The following is a 16,721-nucleotide window of genomic DNA, read 5'->3' as shown; positions in this document are numbered from 1 at the left end:
TCCACTTTGTACTACAGTGGAAATTCGGTGCTAGAACGGATCATAAATCATGTGGTGAAGTTGTAGCCTTGTTGGTAAAGTTGTAGTTTTAAGCTACAGGGCTTGTTGGAGAAAACATATCTCAACCAACATTTGTAAAGCTTCAAAAATGCACCTATACATTTAATTGGTTCACAGATTTGAGCAGAAATGAACACTATAGGCAATAAAGTTCAATTCAATTCAGCTTTATTTGTATAGCGCTTTTCCAATGTAGATTGTGTCAAAGCAGCTTCACATAAATGGTCATAGTAACTGGATCAGGGTAGTTCAGTTTTTAGTGTTTAAGTTCAGTTCAGTTCAGCTCAGTTCAGTGTGGTTTGAAATCATTACTGAGAGTCCAAACACTGAAGAGCAAATTCAGCTTTACAGATCCTGAACCATGCAAGCCAGTGGCGACAACTTCAATAAACTTCACCAATAGGAGAGTGAAGAAAAAAAACCTTGAGAGAACCAGACTCAGTTCGTCACGACCGTTTTATTTACATTCGGGTCTAACACATTTTATTTACATACACAAATTTGTGGCATTTGATGAAGACTCTCTTCCTTCCAAAATAATAGTCCAAAAACCCATCAGACCTCTTTTCTGGTAACTGAGCACTTTCCATCAGGGATCTCTGATTAGGTTCAGCAGTTTCATTTAATTGGTAATGATAGTGTTATTTGCTAGTAAATATATCCAACATGTCACTTTAGACAGTTCTTTGATTTTTAACAAGGAAGATTTTTATTTTTTGGTGTCAATACCAGCTAAATTCACTTCCTTGTTTGAGGGTTCGCACATGGTGCTTAAAGATCTTGAATTTGGCTTTTAGAAATTCAAGTGCTGGAATACCTGGAAAAGTGTCTTGTTTTGTTGAAATGAGCTTAAATTAACAAGGAAATTTTATAATCAATTTTCATGCTGAAAAAAATGTATATGTTTTTAAACAAGTGTTTAGAATAGTGATGGGAAATTTAGATCATTTTACTGACTCAAATCTTTGAGTCTCGTTCATCGAGATGAACAAATCTTTATGGAGTCATTTCGTTCATTTGGTTCAATTTGCCAAAATATTATTAAAATGTTACGAATTGCTTCCAAACACATCTACAAGTAGCCCAAAAGGTTGATCACACGACAAATAAGTCATAAATAGAATACAATAAGGAGAAAATAATGATTCAATGTTTACCTGCTCTTTTGTCTATGAAGGTATTGTTGTCTTTTTGCTCAGCTCACCTCTTCATGTCTTCAAATGTCAGTGGTTCGTGCACGTTACACTGACAGTCACATATAGTCTTAACCAATGTACACAGTCTGAGCAGATAAGAGCCATGATAATTAGTTAATCTTTCAATTCAATTATTTTTCCGGCTCTAAACGCATATGATTGGCCCATAATGAACAAATGACTCATACACGATAGAAGACTCAAGATGAACAGATCAATGCTTTTTCCGGCTCTAAACATATATGATTGGCCCGTGATGAACGAATGACTCAGACCCGATAGAGGACTCGAGAGATGAACGGATCAATTATTTTTCCGGCTCTAAACGCATGTGATTGGCTTCTGCCTTTCCGCGATGAAAGACTCAAAACACTTGAAATGAACGATACCACCTGCATAAATGTGCACACGCGCGAATGAACAAATCACTTCCAGAGAGCACTCGTAGTTCCTGAGTCATATTGAAGATTGAAGATTCGTTCAAAATGACTGAATCGTTCATGAAAGACCCATCACTAGTTTAGAATTAGATCGACCCATGACAGATGACAATGCTAACAGACCTCTTATTTGGCTGTATCGGAGTGTAACTTATTACACCTTTTGGCAAAAGTGGAACTTTGATTTCTCTACGATCATGCTAGAAAAGTTTCTGGAAGAGGTATTTGTATGATTTACACAATAGCTGTCTTCTGATCTGTCTTAAAGCATCACTGAATTGTGTGCTTTAAGACTCCTGATTGGATAACATGGCGCGAATGTCTGCTGAATTTCAGATTTTTCAACTCGAGCGGTTTATTTATTAAGCGCCTCAAATGCAAACAATCCGCCGCAGGATGTCTATTCGCGCCTTCGCATTGACTTGACATGCAAATCACTCACGCTTGACGCTTCATCCGCGTCTAGTCTGAACAGGATTAGGGTGTCCAAAATCACCTCAGACCCCAGAGGGTTAAATCTTATCCTGGAAACCTTCAAAACTAAATTAGGAAATGTTTAAAATGAAATAATTGACACTTTTTAAGATATGCATTCTTAGACTTTCTCTCGATTTTTAGTTGCCTACCATGTGTGCGCTTGAATGACTGTGAACATTCCCCTTTTAGTGTCGCTGATTCTGTCCTTTTGTGACGGCATTCAGAAGACGGATTACACATTGGCAGCAAAGTGCCAGACCACTTGCCAAATGGTGTAATAGAGAAATTGCATCTATGCTAGTAGCTTCTCAAACAGACTTTGACGTTTCAAGCAAACAGAGATGAAACATACTTAAAACATCCTTGCCACAGCGGTTCCTTTTAAAGGGTGAATCCTCAGTACTTTCCACTAAATGGATGTGTGTGAGAGTGTGTGTGTGTGTGTGTTTCCTTTCCTCTGCCTCTGGATTTGCCCAGAGCTTTCAAGACACATCAGAGACGGAAACTAGGCCACACAGAAATGATCATGCGGCCTAATGCTCGCTTAGTGAAGACGTGAAGGCGCTGAGAAATCCAGTCATGTGCTCAGTTTCTTCACAGAGATAATTCCGGCGAAAAAAGGCTGAGAAGTGGATCCAATATGGTGACATATGCCAGCTACCGCTCTCTCCCAGATACTGACTGTGCAGGAACTGGACGCTGGCCATGTTCTGATCATGTTGCTCTTGTTTGCGTGGACAGTGATTCGGCCTGTTTTTCCACTTATCGACAAATAACAAGACAGAAAAGTGATGGATAGCTGGCTGCTGTTAGATCTGGTGTCTAGATTTAACATACAAACCAATTGGTTTTCTTGGTTTAGAATTACTATTTCAATGTGGCGTTTTGGGGCAAATATGTGTTTACCTTCACCAGTGATGACGGGTGCATATCTGGACCGCACCACAACCATCTGTTGACCTATTTTTTTCATTGTGTTCACAATCATCAATGTAATAATCTCCTATTGCAGGGTTTAATCAAAGCTTTTGCATGATTACTATGTTGACTTCTGAGGCTTCAAGAATTTATCAAAGAATTGGTTTTTACCCATGATGCATTGCAAGCCTTCAAGGTGATGCGACGGCTAGTGTTGTGACGTTGTGAGCCGAGGCTTCGAAGCATGTATCAAAAACGATACATCTCGCAGTGAAGCAGTGTACCGGAGCTTGATTCGTTTTGCTATCATCACGTGATCAGTGACGTCCGAAGCTTCGTTTTCGCCTATACCCACGTGACTGCTTCGAATTTTGATTCCAAGGTTTTAACACCCTCATGGGTTAGTAAAGTGTATAGCGAGAGATAAGGCGTTGATTACATACCTTTCTACTGTTTCAAAGCACTGCACCGGTTCCACATACCATTAATTAAACTAAAATATAATAATTATTTATAGTAAAAAGGTTTTGAACCATAATAAAGTGTATTAGCATATTATATATTAGCATATTATTTAATATTAAGGTATGGTGTTTAACGGAGAACAGCTGGAGAGTGCAGCTTGAATGTGTCACTCAAATAGCCACCTCCTAGAGCATTCGCCTCCCATGCAGGAATTGCTGGTTCGATCCCCGCTTGGAACGGGTCTAGTTGAATTATGATAACTGTAAATTCTTTTGAATACCTTGGATTTTACTACAGTCATCGGTGGTGTAATGAACCGTACCTTATGTGTGAAAGTTACAGTAATTGAGTAATTTGTTTATATTGCTGTTGTTGTATGACTGCATGAATGAGTTGGTCAGTTGTGAACATTTGACATTATTGCAACACAGTGATTTCCCACACTTTAACCAGAAGAGGTCCTCATCGAGCTCTGATTTAGAAAGCTTCAAGTAACGAACCTTTTTCCGATACAACTGAGTCGAGTGCTTCACTGGTTCAGAAAGCTTCATTTCACCATCACTAACAATGGCAGCCACAGGACAACGGTGCCAGTGCGCTCACCACACACCAGCTATAGGTTGATTGGAGAGATAGTGATAGAGCCAATTCAGTGGATGGGGATGATTAGGAGGCCATGATGGGTAAGGACCGATTGAGGGACTTTGGCCAGGACACCTGGGTTACACCCATACTCTTTACGAGGATTTTTAATGACCACAGCGCCTCGGTTTTAACGTCTTATCTGAAAGACGGCGCCCATTGACAGTATAGTGTCCCCTTCACTTTTACTGGGGCATTAGGACCTGACAGACCGCAGGTTGAACGCCCCCTGCTGGTCTCACTAACACCACTTCTAACAGCAACCTAGTTTTCCCATGTGGTCTCCCATCCAGGTACTGACCAGGCTCAGCCCTGCTTAGCTTCAGTAAGTAACCGATCTTGGGGTGCAGGTGAATGCATTTGAGGAGGGTTTGTTGAAGCTTGGGACCTATACTAGGGATGCAATGATTAACCGGTTTCACTATTAACCTCGCTTTAATTCGTCATGGCTATTTAATCGTAAAGGCTTCTCAACACTGTGTTTCTCCACGGAAACAAAACTGCAAATACTAAACAAAGTTATGCAAACTGTGCGCTAGTTTAAAGTTCTGAGCTTGTTCGATGAGACTAATAACCACGCACACTGGATTAACTTTGACTGAGGCTATAACTAAGGCAAGTTCATCATTTCCAATGGAGGGACGCGCACGCTATGCAATGCGCTCATGCTTTCCAGCCGCACCTAGTTAAGATAGCAGGGAGCTTCTGCGACCGCGGGAAGTGTGAACTGATGATGTTTGAGGAAAGCACACGTTTGCTAACCCATTTAAAGTTACAAACAATGGAGCCGATGAGAACGATCATTTGGTGAATGTTGATCCGCCAGCTGAGATCAATCGAGTGTTTTCATAGAGAGTGCTGAAGGACTTGGTGGATCAGTTGTTTTTAAAAGCCCGAATCTCGATTCATTCCATTTACTGCGTGTTTAGCACAAATGAATGTAAAATCTGACAATCTACACATCATCACCAATGAAGCTTACCTGAACAAAGTTTAAACTGAACTTTTGTTGCAGAAATATTGCTTATTGAAATAATATTAAATTGAAATGCAAATAAAAACAATTGCAAAATCTATATTTCTTATTGCAATGCTTAATTTTTGTTTGATGCAAACCGCGGATGTATTTGTCATATGTAATGGTAGGACTTTTTATAGCACATAACTCACATTCAGTAATAATAATAATGAGAAATGTTATTCAGTGTTAGTATTCTTGTCATCATTAATATTCAATGATTATTTGACATTCATTTTGAAATTATTGCACAGATTTCAATAAGTCATCACAGCATTAGTTAGATAGCTGTTTCAGGTTTTTGTTAGTCCTAATTGACGTTGTTTTCAAATACAAAAAATCTGTTAATATACAATTTGCAGTGGTGCTCATTCATTTTTGGTAGGTGTTCCTAAAACTTTTCTGGTGCTCCTTAAGTTTTGAAGTTGGGAGCATCAATTCTACTAAGTAAAACGGTTAATTTCAAGCCCTGCATTAGACAAATGCTATTTTTTTATTCTTATTTTTATTTATCTATTAACTTTCTTTTCAGAAAAGTGTTCCGTAAAGCAATGTAATGCTTGTATTTAACGTCAAAATAGAGGTTGTTTCATTTATATTATATATAAATATATATCCTATAACCGGCACCTATACGAGAAATATGTCGTCTTAACGAGGAAAATGTCTTAACAAAAGTTATGACAAATAAATACCTTTCATAACAATATTACGTAGTAAAAAATAATAGCCTATAGTAGGCTAGCCTCTGTGTGGCAGCATTGAGTCACCGTGAATGAGTCTGCCTAAATGGTTTCGGAATATAACAAAAACAAGCCTTTATTAGTTTTTTTTTATTTTCTGGGGATTTTATATTTTGATATTTGAAATAAAAAAAAATTGAAAAAAAAAAAACGCCTCAAATTTTATTCTTCGTTTTTGAATTTTAAATCGAAAACCAAAAAAGGTTCCGTTTTTCAATATTCATTTCTATAATGAAAATCCAATGACCAAAAGATTCACAGACCCGCTTGGGTACAAACAGTAGCTTGTCTAAATCATGTTAGTGTTATCACCTGTTGATAAATGAACATTTTAATCCAATGTGCTGAGCTTGCCATTCATTGGCTGCTGTGTAAAAAGTTCATTTTGGACGCTCAGTACACACTCAACCTGCTTCTTAAGATCTGCTCCTATAAAGAGAGCACCTATTCCCCAAAAACATCAGACACCATTAATAATTCATCCTAAAAGTCCAGTCCATAAAGTGCAGAGCTCTTCAGCCGTCCGCTGAGGCTCTGAGCTGGACTCTTGTGTTGTTCTGTCTGTAAGAAAAAAAGTTTGAGATCTTTCAAATAAAGCAATTGCATGTTATTCTGTTGCATCTCTAAATTATTTGTACTTCTGGTTTTACTGTTGTGGAAATGAAGACAGAAATTGAGTCACAAAAAATAGAGGATCTTGATATTATGCACAGTTTAAATAATAATAATAATTAAAGCTGCAAGCAGCGATGATAGGGACCTCTCACCCAGGCTCAACGCCGCCCGGTGGCCTCAGGATGACAGAGAACAGTGAACAACATTAATTTAAGCCGATATATATATAAAGAACCTGAGAAAATCACAGATTTATGCCAAACTTCCTCCTGTCAGCAGGTGGCACTATGACTGTGACTCAAGATTGGCATGTAGATGCCTTCAGTAGAGGAATCTTATCAACCATGTGAATTTTCAGGCAGATCGGACATTGTTTGGCTGAGTTGTAATAACTTCCTTTTTCGTGGCGAATCGTTGAAGTTTGCGAGGCCGCCACGGACATGCCCTTCGACGAAAACTCTAGTTTTTCACAATTTAACATTGCCAAGGCCTGTAGATGACAAAACCCTATTTTGGTGTTGATCCGATAAAATCCCCAGGAGTTCGTTAAAATGCAACGCCTGGAAATGGCAAAAACTACACCTTTTCGCCGCAGAAAGTTAAAGCTATCCGACTTCCTATTGGGTATGAGATATTGCTCTGAGAGACGTTTTTGTAGGCTTTGGCATGTTTGAGGTGTGTGCCAATTTTCGTATCTGGCGTGATTCGTAGCTCGGGGGCTAGTCCGTCTAATGTTTATAGGTGGCGCTGTCGAGTCATTTTACCACGCCCACTTCCAAAACCCATATCAACCAACCATTTACACCGTGTGTGGTGTGTGTGCAAAGTTTCATGAGTTTGAGCATGTTTAGACCCTCAAAACTCCCTCGATTAGGAGCGGAATAATAATAATAAAAAACTGAGTAATTCCAATAGGGCCTATGCACCGTTTTGGTGCTCGGCCCTTAAAAAAAAAAAATAATAAATAAATCTGAATTTGGGCTCTAAGATTTAACTCAAATGTTGTAAAATCTATAGTTTGTGAATGTTTTTCAGTATGCGCATGTCATGTGATTGTGTTATAAGAGATTATGTGATGATGAAAATGTGTGTAAATGGACAAATCAGCCGTCTGTGCACACTATAAACCATCTGAAATGTTGTTTTGGTCATTCTAAAATGCCTTAACTGTTTCAGTATCAGTGTTGTTATATTATCAAATGACCTCCAGAATCAAGAGCGTCTATGCTCCGCGTCCAACACCACTGCGCGTTCACTGGGTGTCAGGATTGCCTTCTGAGGCACAAGTCATTTATTATATTAAAAAAAGATTCACGCTGCTTCTCCTATTGAAGTAAATTCAGATTTTACTGTCGATATTTGGTGCCAGTTAATCAGGATGTAACTATTTTGTTCGCTTTGACTCGTTGAATGGAATCGCTGCTTTATTCGCACGTCTTTTATGCGATAACCCAGTTTTGCGCATAAAGTTCATTCGCATTTTTTGTGATAGAAACATAGTTCGTGATACCAGTAAATATTGGAAAATTTCCAGGACGACTGCACTAGTATATTCAAAAAAGCGCTGTTCACACAGGCACGAACGTAACGGAATTTCTCCGGAAAAGATTATTCACACATCCATTTCAAAATACCTGTAAATTCTGATATTACTAACCAGATATGAGCTCGAAACGACTGCGCTTGTTTTTGTAAACATTTGACCACATTACAAACTCTGTGGACTATTGTGAATAACTTCAATGAAGACATATGGAGAAACACTTTCATGTTGAGATGTTCATAACGTGTGTGCGCTGGCGCTCAACGGCTGCTTCGAGTGCGTCAGAGCATTAAGGTAAACAAACACAAGCATTTTATCGATCATTTTTTACATAGTTGGCATTAAGAAGCAACCTAGAAACATTATCTGACTAACATCTAGCAGCTAAATGTGTCTGGAAAAATATTCAGAAGCATTTATTATTTTTATAAACCGCATGGACGTGATTGCGTCTGTTTTGGTTGGCTAAAGTAGACGTCTCACGTCTGCACGTTCTAGACGTGAACGCACTCTTTCCAGCAATCTTCCTTATGTGTTCACACAGCGCAACATTCTGGCAAATTACCGGTAATGTTACTTCTCTTTCCAGAAAATAGCCGGTATTTTCAAAAAAGGCCTGTTTTCACATATACTGACGTTTACGTAAAAATTGCCGGCAACAATCCGGAAAGGTCCTTATGTGTGAAATGGGCTTATGTTACATAACTGCCCCCTGCTGGCCATGTGTTTTTTTTGTGTTAGACCATGTTGTGCTGGGCTGCAGTTTACTGCAGTGACGTGTGACATCACTTTAGATCACTCGTACATTCTCAGTAGCCAGTCTTTTAGTTTTGATCATTCCAAATTATAGCTGATAATTTATTGATAATTTAAACATCAACTGTATCTTGGATCGTGTGAAATCGTTAATATTCAAAACAAACTAACTGAGTAATCCACGTACAAAAATGGACCACAGGTAGGGTTGGGCCGATAGACGATGCCGTAGTCCATAGCTGATGGTCAATAGACAACACGATGCTGAGCTGGCATCGCCGATCATCTGCCCAGCCCCCGTCGCAAACCCGCTTGCAAAAAATACACACTTAGGCTCTGTTTACATTAATACGTCTTAATATTGAAATGGAATTTTATATCTAAAATGATCCACATCCTAGTATTTCTTAACAGCCCTCCGTCCGCTGAAAACCCACATCAAGTGACCACACACACACAGTCACACACTGTCATGCGCTCCTCTGAGCTTCATAGAGAAGTGCACGTCGGACAGTTTATCAAGAATGTACCTCTGGATGGCGTCTCAGTATAGTTGTCAGTACAGGGTCACGAAACACCAAAACACATTTTTTGAGCTGTTGACAGTCGTATATGTGTCCCACACTGCTAAAAACACTATTAGGACACCTATATTTCACTAAAAAGTGTAAATTGGTTGTTTTTGCGTTATTTCAAGCAAATTCGTACTTCCGGAATTTTTGAAGCTGCGTCACGGTCATGACATAATAGCGTGTATTCCAGCGTGCAGACTGGATGTCTGTGCCAGAGTGTGTCTTATTACGTCTTACAGCCTGCTTTATTAATGCATGAGTAAAGCTTGGTTCAAACCAATCAGCGCGCTCTGTTGTGCAACTTCATTAATATTCATTACTGTCATAGTGTTTAGACGACAGAGACGCCACGTTGTGTTGGCAAAACAAGCGTGAAGTGTTGCTTTTATAGTTTGCTGCAGTTAAGTTTTGTTTTCATTTTCTCTCTGTGTGAGCGCAGTTGGAGTCACGCGTGGATTAACAGTGTACGCGACGCTCGACAACAATAACTTACGTGTCTAAGGAGGCATATTGTTTACCTGAGAGCTGTTCTCATCTGCAAATGCTGAGATCCGGATTCGCTTGTAGTCTCCTCTTAATAAAGACGCGGCTCTAGTTGCCGTGGATTGTCCTGTCTCTACAGATTTGGTAAGTGAGCGACCAGTGCTCTTTGTTTATTCAGTTTGTATTTTATTCGTATCGAACAAGCTATTGCACCGAGTGTAAACAAGTTAGCACTACAACCAAACTTTAACCTCGTGTAGGATTTTGTGACCGGAATAACACACACGGCTTTCTGACGCTACCTGCCGTGTGCATCTAAGTTTCCGGGAAATGCCGAGTTTTTTTTTTTTCTCTCATTCGCCGTGCGGTATCAAACATTGCATGAAAATACACGCTTAGAGCAGTTCCTCGAATCAAATATCTCGTTTGTCACGAGGGACATGAATGAATTCCCTGAATGAAAGTGCCAAACTGCAGTTAAAGTCCACCATTTAATCATTTGGCAAATAATTCGACTACAGATGTCCATATAAACACAGTCACTTTGTCCGCTGTGTGTGTGTGTTTTGACTCTGAAATTCAGCGTGCCTAAATAGACACTCCCACACCATGCCTCTTTTCTTCCTCCGACACTCCCCCCTAAACAGAGCTGGACACGCCCACTTTTCTGACTTTTTCCAAAGTAGAGGTGTGAAAACACCCTGCTGAAACGAGGGGGTTTCATGGCCCTTTAAATGTGACATTTAATTAATCTTGTTTCTATATAATGACTCTTTGGTGTTTTGAATCTATCAGGTAACGTGTCACAGCATCAGTACACCGCTTCTGTCTTTCACTTTCACACTTGTACTTAGTAATTTTAGTTAAAACTGCAGATGTTGTTGATTGTGCACCTTTTTTACCGACCAACTTCCCATGGAAAAATAGATTGACAGGGGGTAATTTGTGAGAAACTTTGCTTTATTTATTTATTTATGATTTGTTTATGGGTAAAACAAAGACCATACAGGTCAGGTAGTTGAAACGGTAGGCTACAAATAATGAATTCGTTATGAATGAATTAATTATTCATAAATAATTAATTCGCGTCCGCCTACGTCGACGATGCCATCGTCCATCGCAATGTTTCACATTAGACATTGTAAAATGCCAAATTGGTCGACATCGCCCAACCCTAACCACAGGTTTTCAAAACATTGTGTAAATGATTGGCCAAATTTGTATTTTTTTCAGTTGTTTTGTTTGTTTGTTGGAGAAACTGTGTTAACACCCCAGAGTCTCTCCTTCCACACAGTTGTGGATCTGTATCAACATAAACTGACTGTCAGCTGATACTCGGTTGCATGTACGATTTCAAATGTGTTGCATCATAATCGGTCGGAAGATGCAAGAATGATGGCAGGATTTCTGTTCTTTTAAACTCCGGGTAGACATTCGGATCACAGACGCGCCGCAAATAACCCGAGACAGCTTGACAGTGTGTTCGTGGAAGAGCGTAGTGAAAACCGCTCGCATCCAGGCACACGAACATGATTGACGTGCGCTCCAGAAAACTCTGAGCACCGAGAGTCAACAAATCTGAAGACTGAAAGCAGCAAATGCTTTAAGTGATGTCTGTCTAATTATTTGTGTGAGAGTTTAGGGAAAGGCCCACTGGTGAATATTTTGGAGAAGAGTGCAATTAACCTATTAAAATAAATGAGCCGAATTAAATTAGACTCGAGTAAACACTCGCTCTCTTTCCTACGAGCGCACATTGAGCCCAGTATCACTCACCGAAAAATTAAAATTCAGTCATTATCTTCTCGTCCTCGTGACATTGCAGACTTGCATGCTGTTGGTTTTGTGTGTGTGAAGGAGAATACTAAAGGGGAATTTCTAAAGAACCTTCACACGGCTGTTTTTCATACAGTCATGCTTTATAGTCAGGGATGTTAACGTGACATTTTGCAGTAAATTAATGATCCAAAAAAGCTGAGATGAAATTGATCAGGGGTGGTGTTTTGCATAGGTTTCGTGCACATGCTCAACTCGAGTGTGCATATGGATATTAAATATAGCAGCATTGAGGTGGACATTGCAGTCTAGCTTACTTCTACGCATCCGTCACTAAGCAACAAATATACACTCACTCGTCCACTTTATTAGGTACACATCACTGGCACCGGGTTGGACCGATTTTGCCTTCAGAACTGCCTTAATCCTTCGTGGCAGAGATCCAACATGGTACTGGAAATATTCCCCAGAGATTTTGGTCCATATTGACATTACATTATCATGCAGTTGCTGCAGATTTGTCAGCTGCACATCCATGATACAAATCTCCCAATCCACCACATCCCAAAGGTACGGAGACCCGGAAGGGACGTGATGGTGGGGAAAACAATTGGTGGGAGAAAAAAAACTGAGTGATAGGAAAACATATTACTAAGGTTTTTGCGTTCCCTCGCAAAGATTTTGCATTCCCTCGCTAAGATTTTGCGTTCTCTCGCAAAGATGTTTTGCGTTCCCTCGCAAAGATGTTTTGCAATCCCTCGCAAAGATGTTTTGCGTTCCCTCGCAGAGATGTTTTGCGTTCCCTCGCAGAGATGTTTTGCGTTCCCTCGCAGAGATGTTTTGCGTTCCCTCGCAGAGATGTTTTGCGTTCCCTCGCAAAGATGTTTTGCGTTCCCTCGCAGAGATGTTTTGCGTTCCCTCGCAGAGATGTTTTGCGTTCTCTCGCAGAGATGTTTTGCGATCCCTCCCACAGATGTTTTGCGTTCCCTCGCACAGATGTTTTGCGATCCCTCCCACAGATGTTTTGCGTTCCCTCGTAGAGATGTTTTGCGTTCCCTCGCAAAGATGTTTTGTGTTCCCTCGCAGAGATGTTTTGCGTTCCCTCGCAGAGATGTTTTGCGTTCCCTCGCAGAGATGTTTTGCGTTCTCTCGCAGAGATGTTTTGCGATCCCTCCCACAGATGTTTTGCGTTCCCTCGCACAGATGTTTTGCGATCCCTCCCACAGATGTTTTGCGTTCCCTCGTAGAGATGTTTTGCGTTCCCTCGCAAAGATGTTTTGTGTTCCCTCGCAGAGATGTTTTGCGTTCCCTCGCAGAGATGTTTTGCGTTCCCTCGCAGAGATGTTTTGCGTTCTCTCGCAGAAATGTTTTGCGATCCCTCCCACAGATGTTTTGCGTTCTCTCGCACAGATGTTTTGCGTTCTCTCGCACAGATGTTTTGCGTTCTCTCGCACAGATGTTTTGCGTTCCCTCGCAGAGATGTTTTGCGTTCTCTCGCAAAGATGTTTTGCATTCCCTCGCAAAGATGTTTTGCGTTCCCTGGCAAAGATGTTTTGCGTTCCCTGGCAAAGATGTTTTGCGTTCCCTTGCAAAGATGTTTTGCGTTCCCTCACAGAGATGTTTTGCATTCCCTCACAGAGATGTTTTGCGTTCCCTCACAGAGATGTTTTGCGTTCCCTCACAGAGATGTTTTGCGTTCCCTCACAGAGATGTTTTAAGTTCCCTCACAGAGATGTTTTGCATTCCCTCACAGAGATGTTTTGCGATCCCTCACAGAGATGTTTTGCGTTCCTTCACAGAGATGTTTTAAGTTCCCTCACAGAGATGTTTTGCATTCCCTCGCAGAGATGTTTTAAGTTCCCTCACAGAGATGTTTTGCATTCCCTCACAGAGATGTTTTGCGTTCCCTCGCAGAGATGTTTTGCGTTCCCTCGCAGAGATGTTTTGCGTTCCCTCGCAGAGATGTTTTAAGTTCCCTCGCAGAGATGTTTTGCATTCTCTTGCAAAGATGTTTCTCCACAAACACTTCCTATTCACTTCAGTCATGTAAACGCTCATGTTTTTGCCAAAATTCTCCCGTATTTTACCATTCAATTCCACTTTTTTTTTTAAATTAAAGCTGTGTGTCGATCGTCTGTTTAAACATACACCGAATCCAAAAGTGTCCTGCACTTTTGCTCCTCTTTAAATGAAAGGCGACGATCGACGCACAGCTTTAATGTAAAAGTGAATGCAGACATTTTAATATTAATTTCAGCGTGCTTTCAAGATATAAAATATATTAGAAATATGGGAAAATACTTAATGATAGGATCATTGTGGGATAGAATAGTAAAATGCGGGAGAATTTTGGCAAAAAACATGAGGGTTTTCATGAATAAGGTGAACAGGAAGTTTTTGTGGAGAAACAGTTTTACGAGAGAACGCAAAAACCTTAGTAATATGTATTCCTATCTCTCTCTTTTTTTTCTCCCACCCAGTTTTTTTTTTTTACTCCCACCCAGTTTTTCTTTTTTCTTCCACCAGTTTTTTTTCCCCACCATCACGTCCCTTCCGGGTCTCCGTACAAAGGTGCTCTATTGGATTGAGATCTGGTCACTGTGGAGGCCATTTGAGTACAGTGAACTCAGTCATTTTCAAGAAACCAGTCTGAGATGATTTGCGCTTTATGACGTGGCACATTATCCTGCCATCATATACTCAGGTCTCAGTTCGCTGGGATAATTAGGCAAGGGCGTAAATACGCTCTTGACATTGGTGGGGATATACATCCCTAGAGTACATGCATTGAATGGCACAAATTCTGTTTCACACTTTTAAAAACATAAATAAATTACATAATAATATAAAATAAACATTTAATAATGCAAATAACATCCTGTCCCATGCTGCATAAGTCAATTTACATAATTTTACTGCAGTCAGACTTTGAGGAGGTTTGAAAAATTAAAACTGAATTTTGATTAATTTCACAGCTAGTTTATAGTTTTATGCAAAAACTTGACTTATAGGTTAAGAGTTGACGGAGCATTACTTTATTTTCAAGTTGATTAAAAAATTGGTAGGGACATTTCAGTAATTGGTGGGGACATGTCCCCTCTTTCCATGCCAATTCTACGCCCTTGTAATTAGGTAAATACAAATGCATATTATAAGATAATAAAAGTGTTTTTTGACCTTGCATGCATATCAGGCTGTTGTTTAAGACCCTAAAACCAAAATATGACCCTTTTTAATGTAAAATAGAGGCTCTTTAATAAAAAAATGTAAATGTTCTGTGAAGTGCTTTGAAATATGCATTTTTATTCGATGTTTTTCACATCAAAAAAAAAAAAAAAAAAGCTAATGAGAAGCATCTTGAAGGGGGCGGTGCATGTCAGATAATAGAGAGCATTTGATTGGCTATGATTTGATGAGAAACTGAATTATGAGGTGACATGAGTAAAACCGTTGATCCATTTAGGCGAATGTGACAAACTACAAGCTTTACATGTTTATATCAGTTTTATTTCTTCTAAACACTAATTGTGTCACTATTTTGGTGCACACTAGCTTAGATATCTTGAAAATGAACAATACTCATACTATTATCTGAAAAAATAAACGTTATTTTAGTTTCATGGGATCTTTAATTTTGACTGTACTAACACTGTAATGAATTCACTTCAAAACATTATACATTTATGCTTACGTTTTTTGTCTAAACTTTGCCTTTCCGCTGAAATTTATTTGCCGTTCAGTTTTTGCTTGCTCATAAAATCCCCCAAATCCCCATAAACTCAAATCGAGCTTTATTTCGTCAAGCAGTGCCACACTGCGAGCTATTTTTACCCACGGATTCTGTAAATAGAGTGAAGGCTGTACTGATGGAGCAGGTTTGAGCAGAATGATGAATTGTGGAGTTCTGAAGCCGTTCATCATGTGCTCTTCAGGTCTGCGTCCCTCTGAACTGCCGCTGCTGTTGTAAGTTGACTGAGTGATGGTGTTTATGATGCGTACAGCCAGCTGTGATGGATTCTGCGTGTCTGGAACAGCTGTAGCATTACTTTTCACATAGTTTTTTTTTTTTAAGGTTTGATTTGCTCTGGATGAAGGTGAAGCTGATGGGGTGTGTTTGCTCATCGACAGTGTGTGAGATTACTGGGAAAGTGAAGTTTGTGCTCAGCATTTGCTAAGGTCGCTGTTGGGTATTTATTATTTATATTTTTGTTTGTTTGTTTTTAAAAGCTGTTCCAATCAAAAGAAAATCCATGAGAATGTTTTGGTTTTCGTTTACTTTTTTTTTTCTTTTAACAAGTCTTTGTCTGTTTGTAGTCGACTTAATAAGCATTTTCTGTTCTAAATGCCTTATTTTATTTTCCTGAGTAGAAATAATATATGTTACTGTATATAAAAGTGTGGCACATTATGGGGATACATAATTCAAAGTTTCATTTTTTATTCCACAAGTGATGTGGAAAGATTTGTAAGATTTAGTACAAAACTGCTTAAATTATATAATAATAATAATAATAATGGTGAGAAATATAATTTTTAATAAATATTATTTAATAGTGAAATAGTACTACTGCGGCTGCTGCTTGTTGTTATTATTATTATTATTGTTATTATTATTATTATTATTATTAGTTGATTAATATTGGATGGACCATCACAGTGGAAATGTATACTGTGGTCAAATGAATCAGTGTTTCAGGTACTTTAAAAAATCTTAGGTATTATTCAATGATGGTAATAATAATAATAATAATAATAATAATAATAATAATAATAATAATAATAATAATAAATATTATTTTAATAAATGTTTTATTTAATAGTGAAACAGTACCGCTCCCTATTATTTTTATTATCATCATCATCATCATCATCATCATTATTATTATTATTATTATTATTATTATTGTTAATTTTATTATTATGATACGTACCACAATTCCTAAATCTACAAATGCCAGTTAAAAACTATACTGTGCCAAAAGGAAGCTCTACGTCAACATTGTCCAGAAGCATTATC

The 16,721-nt window shown here is 38.9% G+C and overlaps 1 protein-coding gene across 4 annotated transcripts in view; it reads left to right on the top strand.

Moving 5' to 3' along the window:
• Positions 1 to 16,721, top strand: part of plppr1 (phospholipid phosphatase related 1) — a 373,756-nt gene that overhangs the window by 310,120 nt on the left and 46,915 nt on the right. The window lies entirely within an intron of this gene.

The sequence above is a fragment of the Danio rerio genome, chromosome 10 (assembly GCF_052040795.2).
Source record: "Danio rerio strain M-AB ecotype USA chromosome 10, GRCz13ab, whole genome shotgun sequence".
Lineage (NCBI taxonomy): Eukaryota > Metazoa > Chordata > Actinopteri > Cypriniformes > Danionidae > Danio > Danio rerio.
The sequence above is the reverse complement of the archived record's forward strand: the minus strand, read 5'-3'. Positions and strand labels throughout refer to the sequence as shown.